This window comes from Centroberyx gerrardi, chromosome 23 (genome assembly GCF_048128805.1).
Source record: "Centroberyx gerrardi isolate f3 chromosome 23, fCenGer3.hap1.cur.20231027, whole genome shotgun sequence".
NCBI classification, from domain to species: Eukaryota; Metazoa; Chordata; class Actinopteri; order Beryciformes; family Berycidae; genus Centroberyx; species Centroberyx gerrardi.
Window position 1 is genome coordinate 349,837 of NC_136019.1, and position 12,095 is coordinate 361,931.

At 41.7% G+C, this 12,095-nt stretch overlaps 1 protein-coding gene across 1 annotated transcript in view; it reads left to right on the forward strand.

Annotated features, from left to right (window-relative positions):
• LOC139929940 (uncharacterized) overlaps nt 1-12,095 on the forward strand; it is a 152,785-nt gene that overhangs the window by 14,957 nt on the left and 125,733 nt on the right. The gene's annotated exons all lie outside the window — the stretch shown is intronic.

A 12,095-nucleotide genomic window follows, 5' to 3' on the forward strand; every position in this document is an offset into this window, starting at 1 on the left:
TCCTGGCCGGCCTGAAAAGGACATCAGAACCATCCAGAACTTACAGAACATATAAAATACAATTTATAGTTGTAAAGCAGCAGCAGGCGAGGCCAGTTGTGGGGTTTCTGTTGTTTTCTATTGTTATTTGGGTCAACTTAGTATGGAACACTTTTGTATACATGTGAATATTGTACATGGTCAGTATTGGCATGTGTTTTCTAAAATATGTAATGTATTATTGCATTTATTCTACATTTCAAACAAATTAAAACCTAATGATAAAACAGCTTTTTCTGTAATCAATGTCCCTCCCTTCTGTGGAACATAAAGCCTTTTTTTTTCAGAAGGTTTCTTCCTTTTTGAACTAGTTCCTCCTCCAGAACCTTTCTAAGTTTTCAGAAGTGTGCAGTTCCACTTAACTAATACAATTACTACCAAAATCACTGGTTTTTTTTTTACTTGTATATTGCTAAGTCATTCTAATGCTATAACTAGTTACTTGGATAAAACATAGCTATTTTCCAGGCTGCATTACTGCATAATCAATGGCTTGTAAGATTTTAAAAGGTTACCAATTAATCTTTGAAAAATGGAGAAAACACACACACACACACACACACACAGATTCTACTTACAGAGCAGCCATTGCAGAGATGTGCCCCCCATTCTACAGCTCGGCGATATGAAATCAACACTTTGAATTTTACCAGTCACACCAAATAAAACCCGCCCTCTTCCTTTGTTTTTTGTAAGTGAGTGTCTATGTGGTTTTCTCTCCAGCAGCTTCAAGGAAACAGGTTATTTAGTGTTTCTTTGCACTGTGATAACTCACGAGTGAAGTGATAAAACCACAGTGATAAAATACAATGACAAAGAACACAGGTAGAAGAAATGAAAACGAGATAAAAAAAACCCACAAGGGGCTGATAAAGCATTTCCCCTCAAAATGAACGACAAGAAAGAAACAAAATCAAGAAATCAAGATGACAAGCAAAGACTCAACTGACACCAGAATGGAAACGACAGCAGAGTTCAGCAGGGCTGCAGAGAGGAGGATCCTGGTTCAGTGAGTCCTCTGGAGACGCTGACACGCCTCCTAACGGCCACTAGGGGGCAGATAGATTACCTGTGAGTGAGTTACTGTCCAGGTCCAGGATCTAAAAATTCATGTTTTGCAGAACTGGAACCGAAAAGTGTCGAATCAAAACTGATGTGATGCTACTCTCTCAGTTTATATATAGTTATGGGACATGGGTTACATCCTACAGCAGATATGAAGAGTCATCCAAAGAGAAAATCAGATCTGAGCAGCAGTTCAGAGTGCAACATGAAGGCTTGTGGTGTGAACGCAGCTTTAGAAATTGCTAAAAAACAACCAGCGTCTTCCTGGAGCTGAGGCCTGCGGCTCTGAGAGGAAACGAAGAGGAAGTGATTTTGTACTCGAGTTTCTGAAGCTGCTCTTTGTTTTTACCACAACTTGCTAAATACACTCTGTAACTGTAAGATATCAAACTACATCACTCCTCTATACTGAACACTATCAAATACATCACTGTTTACAAAACCATTTTGTATAATTTTATAAGAAATTAGATTATTAATTAGATTTGTGTGTTATTGTGAACTGGCACACAGACCGGGACACAACCTGGATTTGTTATAAAGAAGAAGACTGTTAGAGGAAGTAGAGCTGAGTCAGGAAGAGGAGGTTTTAACAACACACACACACACACACACACACACACACACACACGACACAACCCTACCAACTTTTCTCACCTCAGGAACTGCATGTAAGAGTGAACTGTGAGAGTTTCTAAAACTACAAAGTCAGATTCACTTGTTCAATGATAAAGAATGATACTGAATAATCTATTATTAATGCTACTACTACTACTACTACTACTACACTTACTACTGCTACTACTGCTACTACTACTACTACTACTACTACACCTACTACTACTACTACTACTACTACTACACTTACTACTGCTACTACTACTACTACACCTACTACTACTACTACTACACTTACTACTGCTACTACTACACTTACTACTGCTACTACTACTACTGCTACTACTACTACTACTACACTTACTACTACTACTACTACTACTACTACACTTACTACTGCTACTACTACTACTACTACTGCTGCTACAACAACTACTACTACTACTACTACTACAACTACTACTACTACTACTACTACTACTACACTTACTACTGCTACTACTGCTACTACTACTACTGCTACTACTACTACTACAACTACTACTACTACTACTACTACTACTACAACTACTACTACTACTACTACTACTGCTGCTACAACTACTACTGCTACTACTACTACTACTGCTGCTACTACTACTACTACTACTACACTTACTACTGCTACTACTGCTACTACTACTACTGCTACTACTACTACTACTGCTGCTACTACTACTACTACTACTACTACTACTGCTGCTACAACTACTACTACTACACTTACTACTGCTACTACTACTACTACTACTACTACTACTGCTGCTACAACTACTACTACTACACTTACTACTGCTACTACTACTACTACTACTACTACTACTGCTGCTACAACTACTACTACTACACTTACTACTGCTACTACTGCTACTACCACACCTACTCACTGCAAAAAATATTAAGGCAGTTCAACTTAAAAACATAAGTTTCCTTGCTGCCTTAAAATTGTGAGTTGACTGAAGTAGTACTGAATAGTTCGGTCAAAGATCATTAGTTAGTTGTTCTAATGTAGAAAAGCTAACTGAGTGAACTTAAGACAATAAGTTCAATCAACAGATGTCTAGTCATGCTGATTCGTGTTTCCAAGTTGAATGCATTAATTGATGAACTGAAATCCAGTGGTATTTATTTTTTCCACAAGATTTGCTAGGTTTAAGTTCCAGTTCCTCTTGTATCACATGATTAATACACAGTTCAGCATGTAGTATGCAGCTGCAGTACACTTACTTGAAGTGGATTGTACTTGCCATGTGCATCAGAGAGAAACGTATGTGATTGTGAATTCCCAAATACATACCGTAAATCCTCTATTGGCCCGGGCCTTTATTTACCTCGACTGCAGAGGGTACCAGGCCTTTATTGGAAGCAGGCTTATATTAGAGACAGGCCTTTATTTCTAATTCCCTCTGTTTGATAAGTATATTTGCTCATATTTTAGTACGAAGCCTCCTTGTTTTCTGATCTGCTTCTGTCGGGGTTCGTTAGGTAGACGTTTTTTTGTTACTGCAATGCATTACGATAATTACGGTAATCGACGACGGATATCATATCGGCGTTTATTTCGATGCATATGCGCGAGCTCAGTCCACCTGACATCTCTCTCTCTCTCTCTCTCTCTCTCTCTCTCTCTCTCTCTCTCTCTCTCTCTCTCTCTCTCTCTCTCTCACCTGGACTGATATTCATCTTGATGCTTTGGCAATTTTGTCTGTGAACTATCATGCCAACGAAGCACATTGAATTGAATTGATAAGATAGATAGTAGATTTTATCATGGTTTTTTATTTATTTATTTATTTTAATCAGAAATTGACCTATGATTCACCAAACATACATAACAAGTCTCTATCCTGTAACTTAATTCAAACCAGAAGAAGGAAGAGTTTCTGGAGAGTTAAACCGAATGCAATGCATGCTGGGAAGTCTGCTAATAAACTAACAGTGTTGAGTTTAGTGAATGCTTTATAAGGTGTTCTTTCAACTCATAATTTTAAATCACAAGATGTGAACTCATGATTTTAAGCTCATAACTAGCACTTTTAAGTTGAAATTGACAAACACATCTATATACATTGTGTTAATGGATAAAGATGAGTTTTTACAGTATACTGCTACTGCTACTACTGCTATAATAGATAGAATATAATAATAATAATAATGATAACAATAATAACAATAATAATAATAATAAATCTAACATAATGGAGCATTCTATGATCCTGCTGGCTGCAGAGTGGCTCTCTGCTGACATCTAGTGGTTTAAATTGATAATTGATTTGAAACAAATCAGTTCGACTTCAGTTAACGACAAAGATGGAAGACTTCGTTGCACTGAAACAGGCCTGCATGTACATGATTTAAACATTATAGGCCTGCTTCTAACTTCTGATAATTGGTGCATTAAATATGAAATTCCTTAACATTTGAATGGAGGACTTTGTGCATTCTATCAGGTTTTTTCTGCTTTTACTTCATTAAAGTATCTGTGTAAATCATCAGTGTTCATTTAACTCACTTACTTTCCCAGTGTTTCCATCAGTTCACAACCACAAGAGTTAATTTATCACTTGAGATAGTCTTGACCAGCCGCCCAGAGCCACATCAGCAATAGAGATCAATCAAATCCGAGCAAGTAGAATTTGATCCCTCTGAATCCGCTCCGACAGGCTGCTGTTCACCTGGACTGCTGCCAAAGCTACTTTTGAAATATTTCAGAAATAAATCCCACACAGGGATCATTAGAGTTTTATCTGAATCTAATTTAGATAAAACTTAAATCATCTCTTTACTTCTTAAAAGTCAGACTTTCTTTTATGCGCTGTCTTTTATCTTCGTCTACACAGCCGGTCACTTGAGGAAGTCCGTAGGCCCGTTGAAAGCGCTCGGCTATAGAGAGCCTAAGTCCCGCCCCTTCCGGTGGACCACCATGGGACCTTATTTCGGAAAAAATATGTACGGTAGTCAACGGCGAGAGACAAATAATCGTTTGATCCCGTTTGAATTGTGCCATGAATTACACATATGATGTTTTGTCAATTTAAAAGATGATTGTGCAAGTCAAGAAAGTCGTAAAACAGTAAAGTAACGTTTAGTTTTGTGTGAAACCGCTCAGTGAACTACATCTCTCGTCTCGCACAATATACGTCACCGACACCAACATGGAAGGAAACACAGGAAACACACAGGCATCGTTAACGTTAGCCCCCACTGTACTAAAACTATCCTAAACCAGTTTAAATCCGTTCTTCCTGTCTACCTTCCAGGTTGTGTATAATACTCCTGCTCTCTGAGAGGGACTGAGCTTCAGCTCTGGGTAGCTTGTGGAGAGAGGAAGTTATGACGTCACTTACGTCACTTTTGGGTGTGTCGTCTTTCTAATTACGTATTTTCACAGTCTATAACTTCAACGGTTTTACTACAAACTGCGACTTTCTCGACTTGCAAAATTATCTTTTAAATTGACAAAACATCATATGTGTAATTCATGGCACAATTCAAACGGGATCAAACGATTATTTGTCTCTCGCCGTTGACTACTGTACATATTTTTTTTCCGAAATAAGGTCCCATGGTGGTCCACCGGAAGGGGAGGGGCTTAGGTTCTCTACCTGGATGGCTTCCTCCTGGCTTGGGACTTTTACGAAGCGGCTCACAGCTTTGTCCACCATACAGCGACAGAACATATATACACATTTTTTGAGTGTGCTTCTGCGAACCCCAAACTGGTTAGCAACCAAACGATATTCCCCACAACTGCCCAGTTCGTACAACACTATGGCGGAACTGGTGCTCGGACTATAAAATAAAGGATAAAAGGACGCCCTACTCAAACGGAAATTTTCTCTCCACTCGGAATCACTGAACTCTATCATGACAATCCTTTTTTATTTTTTACACTTTATACTTGTTGTTGAATATAAGTATCACATACTGCACCATTTATCATTTTTGCCCTTGACACCAACAGGTAGGAGGGGGGGGGGGGAGTGTTTTCAGACCTGGATGTGAAGGTTGTGGTCTGAGTTCAGAATCACAACAGCTGAACATTACTCTGCTAAAACCTTCTGCTGCCGCTCCATCTCATCATCATCAGGACTCTATTTTACTCAACCCACAAAAATTTCTTCCAAAAGTGTCCATAGGTCCAAATTTTCCAATCACACCCCATGTCTTCAATTATTTCTTATTGAAACTGACTTTGAGTCATTTAAACTGATAAATGTTGATAGGCTACTATAAGACTGTCATTGCACTTTTTTTTTTTTTTTTTTTTTTACCTGAACTTGCCTGCCTGAGTGTTCCTACAGACATTTATTTTGCAATAAAAAAATCCCACATAGAGTAGATAGAGCTCGAAAATCCGACATGACTTGAACGCATCTCATCCTGTAAAGCGTCTGTTTTCTTATAAATCACGTGGCACAGAGGCGTTTTTTTTTTTTTTTTCTGTCCGGGTAGAAACACGTTTCCTTTATTAGTTCCGCTGACGATAAAAACAGATGAAATCTTCGACTTCTGTTTTGTCGGCAGTTTGCTCCCCACATCAAACTGAGCGGATCAAGCCTCTGAGCGCCAAAACAGGACGGGACGGCTGTTTGCGTTTGATTTCAGCCTGTGATGCATTATGGGAGAGATAACGTCCTCTCACGTCAGTAATGATTAACAGATCACCGTTCAGAGGGACTGGCGCAGCATGCAGAGAAAGATAACGCATAGGGACTAGTTGGGTTTTTTGAACACTTATCACTTACAACCAACAAAGGCACTTTTGCATGAGAGGCACTTCATACAGTTAGCCTACATATTGAGCAGCAGCCTACATACAAAACAGAAAATAATGTAACAAGATGAGTCTAAAAGCCGCGACGTTGAATTTTGTGGAAGCGTCTCTGCCGGGAATCAGACTCCGGTCTCCCGCTGCAGTCTGACTCCCTGCGGGGCACGAGACCATGAAGTGGAGAACAGGGCGACCGACCGACAATATCATCCATAGGTATTCCAGAAAGCGGGTTTAGTGAAAACTCAGAGTTTATTAACCCTGAGATGAGGGGAAACTCCGGGGGGTTCAGCTCCAGAAAGAGAGGTAACTTAAACTCTGGGTCAGTTACCATGGTAAGTTACCATGGTAACTGACTCTGCGACCCTAATTGGACTAGAAAACAGAAAGCAGCAGCAGCTCTGCCACAGAGGAGGGGTGAAAGCATAACGGCTGCTCACAGAGGCTCCGCCCTTCTGTATCTCTGTTCGTATGATTCTAACGCACCTCCCTGTTCGTGATAGGCAAAAAGTAAGCGCTTAGGGGAAAACCAGCCGCAGAGTCCAGCAGCAGATCCTACAGCAACATCCGCTCCGCTCCGCACGCCCCCGCCCCCATGGCTGCGTTTCAATCTGCGACACTCTTTGCTCTGTGCACCTTGCACCTGTCTTCCTCTGCCGGTGAGTTGTTAATTTTTTAGATTAGATTAGATTCAACTTTATTGTCATTGCACAGAGTACAAGTACTAAGACAACGAAATTGCAGTTTAGCATCTAACCAGAAGTGCAAAAGAAGCAGTAAAAAGTGCAGTGCAGTGTAATGCAGCGCACCCAGTCCAAACAGAGGACGATTGAAGCAGCGGTGCAGTGGCAGATGTAATATCATCCAAATTCTGTATCACAAGTGTCCAGCTTGTTCTGCTTATCAGTGAAGTGAAATGAAACTTTCACTTTCACCGCAGGCTCCGCTATTTGGAAACCCAACTCGTCCCCGGGATGTCCGCCTCCTGTGTCCCTGGTGATTTGCACTGTGGGAACTTGAAGGCTGCGCGGAAGAGCAGTTTGCTGTGCACAAAAACACAGTGTAGCTATTTGGTAAGACGTTGGGCAATATTTGAGGCTGCGCAAGGTGTAATCAAGGTTCCCACATTGGAAGAGGTGTGCGTAATTGCGCAGCGCTTTGAAAATGCGCAGCTGCAGCCCTCGAATTACAAGCTGCAGATGGAGCGCACGTATTGGGATTTCATCAAACTAAATATATCTCACGAGCAGTTGTGAATCACAGACGTTATGCGAATCAGCTCTTGGTGTAGACTACAGACGACAGTTCCCTTTTACCTTCACATAGCACAGTGAGCTGGACACATGCACAACTTGGTGAGCTCAAGAAATGCGACTACGCCTACATGCTGCTGAACTGCTGTTTATCAATGTGATTACGCTCATAGTTCTAATAACATAATCAGTCTGCGCATGTGTGGCGCCTGTCAGTCCCGTCCCGTGCCGTCTCGCTCAGATAAGCCTCCGCCTCCCTGGGTTTCTGTTTGCCAGTCGCCTCCTGAACTGCAGAATGATTTGAGAGCATTTGACCGCTACTGGGCTAATTATATTATATTATCTTGCTGTGTGGAAAACTTATTTTTATTTGCAGCGTCATATTTCATACGAACATAAATCAGTCGTCGACAACACAAGTTGACTCAAGTTCAATGTGAGGTTTGATGAGCTGGACTGGGGAGCGCTCCAGTGAAAGAGTCATAATGTTTATATTGGCAGTGTTGAAGAGTTTGGGTCCAAAATATATAAATATTAACATGATGATGATGATTATTATCATTATTATTATTATTATTATCAGTAGTAGTAGTAGTATTGTTGTTGATGGTGGTATTATTGTTTATGTTTTCATTATAAATAATTAGCCTACCTATCTAGCCTATCTATATGTCATTGTGGGACCAAACACTAGAAAATGTAGCCTATAAATAATTTAATAATTATTAATAACAATAAATATTATCATTACATATTCAAATGTATTCATCAAATATTTATGCATTTTGTCAACAGTAGTGAAACCAACTGTGTATCACAGTCTTCATCAGCTAACACTTTAATAGGAATAAGTAGCATTTGTAGTATCTTATTTTTTAATTATTAAAGGGGAAGAGGATCGTTACATGGTAGAAAGGTTAACTCCGGTGCGTCCGGGTGGAACCTGAAGAGATGAAAGATGGGCAAAGATTCAGCCGTTCTGACAGAGGGGCGGAGCTCGTTCCTCCATTGTGGTTCCAGGGAGGAGAAGAGGCGACTGGGAGTCCCATAGCGACGGAGGGGCGGGGCGACCTGCGAGGCTGGAGGAGCGGAGCGAAGGAGGCGGAGTCTGAACCTGACCGGAGATTGTAGATAGGGAGGGAGGGGCGGGTCGATGTTCTGTCCTGTAGGAGAGGACCAGGGTCTTGAATCTGATGCAGCAGAGATGGGAAGCCAGTGAAGAGACCAGAAGAGGGGAGTGACGTGGGAGAATAGTTTCTAAATGTACAGCTTGTACGTCTCGCCTCTATGTTGGCGTAACCAGGGAACCTGAGGACGGGCGCGTCGGCGTTGTGTCGGATGAGATGTCAGGTCGTGTGTCGCGTGTTGGGGCAGAAACTGGGCAGGTAAAAGACCTGCTGTACCAGTCCAACCACTCTACAGTGCAACATGAAGCTGCCGCTCCTTCCTTCACTGCTGCACAAACCTGCAGCATTGTGATTGGCTGAATTGAATGATAACAAACACAAGACTTGCATAATCCCAATGGCTCTTAAACCTGACTAACAGCGTCCATTGCCAAATGGCAGTTGATCATGTAGCAGCAGCACTAAGCAGTTATAAAAAGAGAAGTGTTTACTGCAGTATCGACTGCAGTAAACAGTTTTGTCGTCTATGTCAACAAAAACTCTGGACTGAACTTTTGAACACTCCTTTTCTTCTGAATCAAACTTTAGTCTTTTGTCTTTCCATGAATAAAAGTGCACCAACTTGCACTTTTAACTTGCAGGCTGGTCAAAAGGTTGATAGCTGACAGATGGAAGGAGGTAGAGAAGGAGGTACAGAAGGAAGGATGGAAGGAGGTAGAGAAGGAGGTAGAGGAGGGATGGAAGGAGGTAGAAAAGGAGGGATGGAAGGAGGTAGAGAATGAGGTAGAAAAGGAGGGATGGAAGGAGGTAGAGAATGAGGTAGAAAAGGAGGGATGGAAGGAGGTAGAGAATGAGGTAGAGAAGGAGGGATGGAAGGAGGTAGAAAAGGAGGTAGAGAATGAGGTAGAAAAGGAGGGATGGAAGGAGGTAGAGAAGGAGGTAGAGAAGGAGGGATGGAAGGAGGTAGAAAAGGAGGGATGGAAGGAGGTAGAAAAGGAGGGATGGAAGGAGGTAGAGAATGAGGTAGAGAAGGAGGGATGGAAGGAGGTAGAGAATGAGGTAGAGAAGGAGGGATGGAAGGAGGTAGAGAAGGAGGGATAGAAGGAGGTAGAAAAGAAGGGATGGAAGGAGGTAGAGAAGGAGGTAGAGAAGGAGGGATGGAAGATGCTGGTTGCCGTCACGTCTCGAACACAGAAATGATTTTCTTCACGCTGCCGAACACGTTGACCAATCACAACCCACTGTCCGACATGACGAACCAATCAGAATTCAATTTGAGAAATGATCAACCAATCGGAAGGCGTTTGCCTTTTGCCTGCTGGTATAATGGTCGGAGCCAGACGTCGGTGTTTCTCCTGGTTTCCAGCAGGTCAGAGCAGGTTTTGTAGAGGAGATCAAGATCAAATGAAAAACCCACTGGAAAGTTATCGTTAAAGAGATATTGCACTGCAGTGGAGCATTTCCATCTTGATTTACTGAGGGGAAATTTCTCTTTCTCTTTCTCTTTCCTCTCTCTGGTTGGGGAGCAGGGTCAGTATCTGGTCTCATGAGGGATCGTAACCCGACAACCTCACTCTCCATCAGCTTGGATCAACTTTATCATGACCTAGAGCTCTATTCACATGCTAGTATCATGTGGGGTCCTCATGTAATTAATGAATTACTCCTAAATTAACTGAAACCACTGATGCCCCGAATACAACTGTATAATGTCCAGATTTTATTCCATGTGCAATGAAGCTTTCTAATGACGTTTCCCGATGTGAATGACTGTTTCTGATGCATATGTTCTTAATGTGTTGTAGACATGTGATGTTGTCTGCCTTTGTCTCTTGTGAACAATGTATGTTTTATCACCTGGCTGCAAAAACAATTTCCCCATGGGGACAATAAAGTTGAAGTCACTTTCAAACTTGAAATTTGTTCTGAAAATGCAGTCAAACCTTCCTCCATAGACAGCAGGAAGATAGAGTTTGATTTGCACAGGATTAGTATTATCAACGGACCTCTGTCTGCGTCAAAATACAGCAGGAAATTTGCTGTAAGATTTTTTTACTTTACAAATTAGACACATGGCAGATTCACATGGGATTAAAATCACAGATGATTTCCACAGTTATTAAAAATCACTGGACGTCCACAGGTAATACGGGTCCTGTGTGAATGGGGCTCATGTCAAATGTGAGTGCTGACAACAAGTACTTTATGATGGAAGAATTATGTTGTTGACTTTTCTCCTCTGGGTTGTTTTCCCATTGTACTTTAGGCCAGCAACTGGTAAGAGCACACCCAGGACAGGATGTCACTCTGGAGTGTCGGGGTCCCAGCGATGTCCCCATCATCATGTTGGAGTGGACCAGAACTGACCTGGAGTCACCAGAATATGTCTTCTTTTACCGAGACGAACGCTCAGACCCGACCTACCAGAATCCGTCTTTTGAGGACCGGGTGGAGCTGCAGGACCGAGAGATGAAGAACGGCGACCTGTCTTTAATTCTTACGAACGTGAACAGGAACGACACTGGAACATACGAGTGTCGTTGTTTAACAGGCGGTGCAAGACGCAGTAAGAGAGCCAACATCCACACTGAGCCCAGCAGCATCATCATCCTCACTGTAGAAGAACCAGGTCAGGAGGAAGTTCGGCTGCAGCTTGCTGCAGGTTGGTTGGAAATATAAGATAGACGATAATATATGTACATGTTTAGAAAATGTTTCGTAAAACTATAGTAGATAAAGGCTTGTCTAAATGGTTTTGTGAAACTACAGTAGAGGAATTTCAGTTGATGTCACCCCCCTGTGGCGGCCATCTTGGAGGTCCTCAGCTCTCTGAACAGCTGACTGTGTTTCTGTCGTCTCAACAGAATTGAACAGACGGTTAATTTCTGTCTGTTTCTGACTGAACTGATCATTTCATCACTGATCCATCTGATTGATTTAGTGTTTAGATAATGTCAGCTTGTTAGCTAGCTAACCATAGCATCTGGTCAGCTAACATCACTGTCTTGTTGTTAACACATCTGATTAGCACACTAGCTAACGTATCTAGTAGCGGCTAGCGTTAGCGTGTTCACATTAACATCAGCGTGTTTGCCGGCTAGTTAGCTAGCTAACAGTTTGTTCAGGTTAACTGAGCTGACTCTTCTCAAGCTACAACTCAGAGTGTTTTGGAGTAGAGAC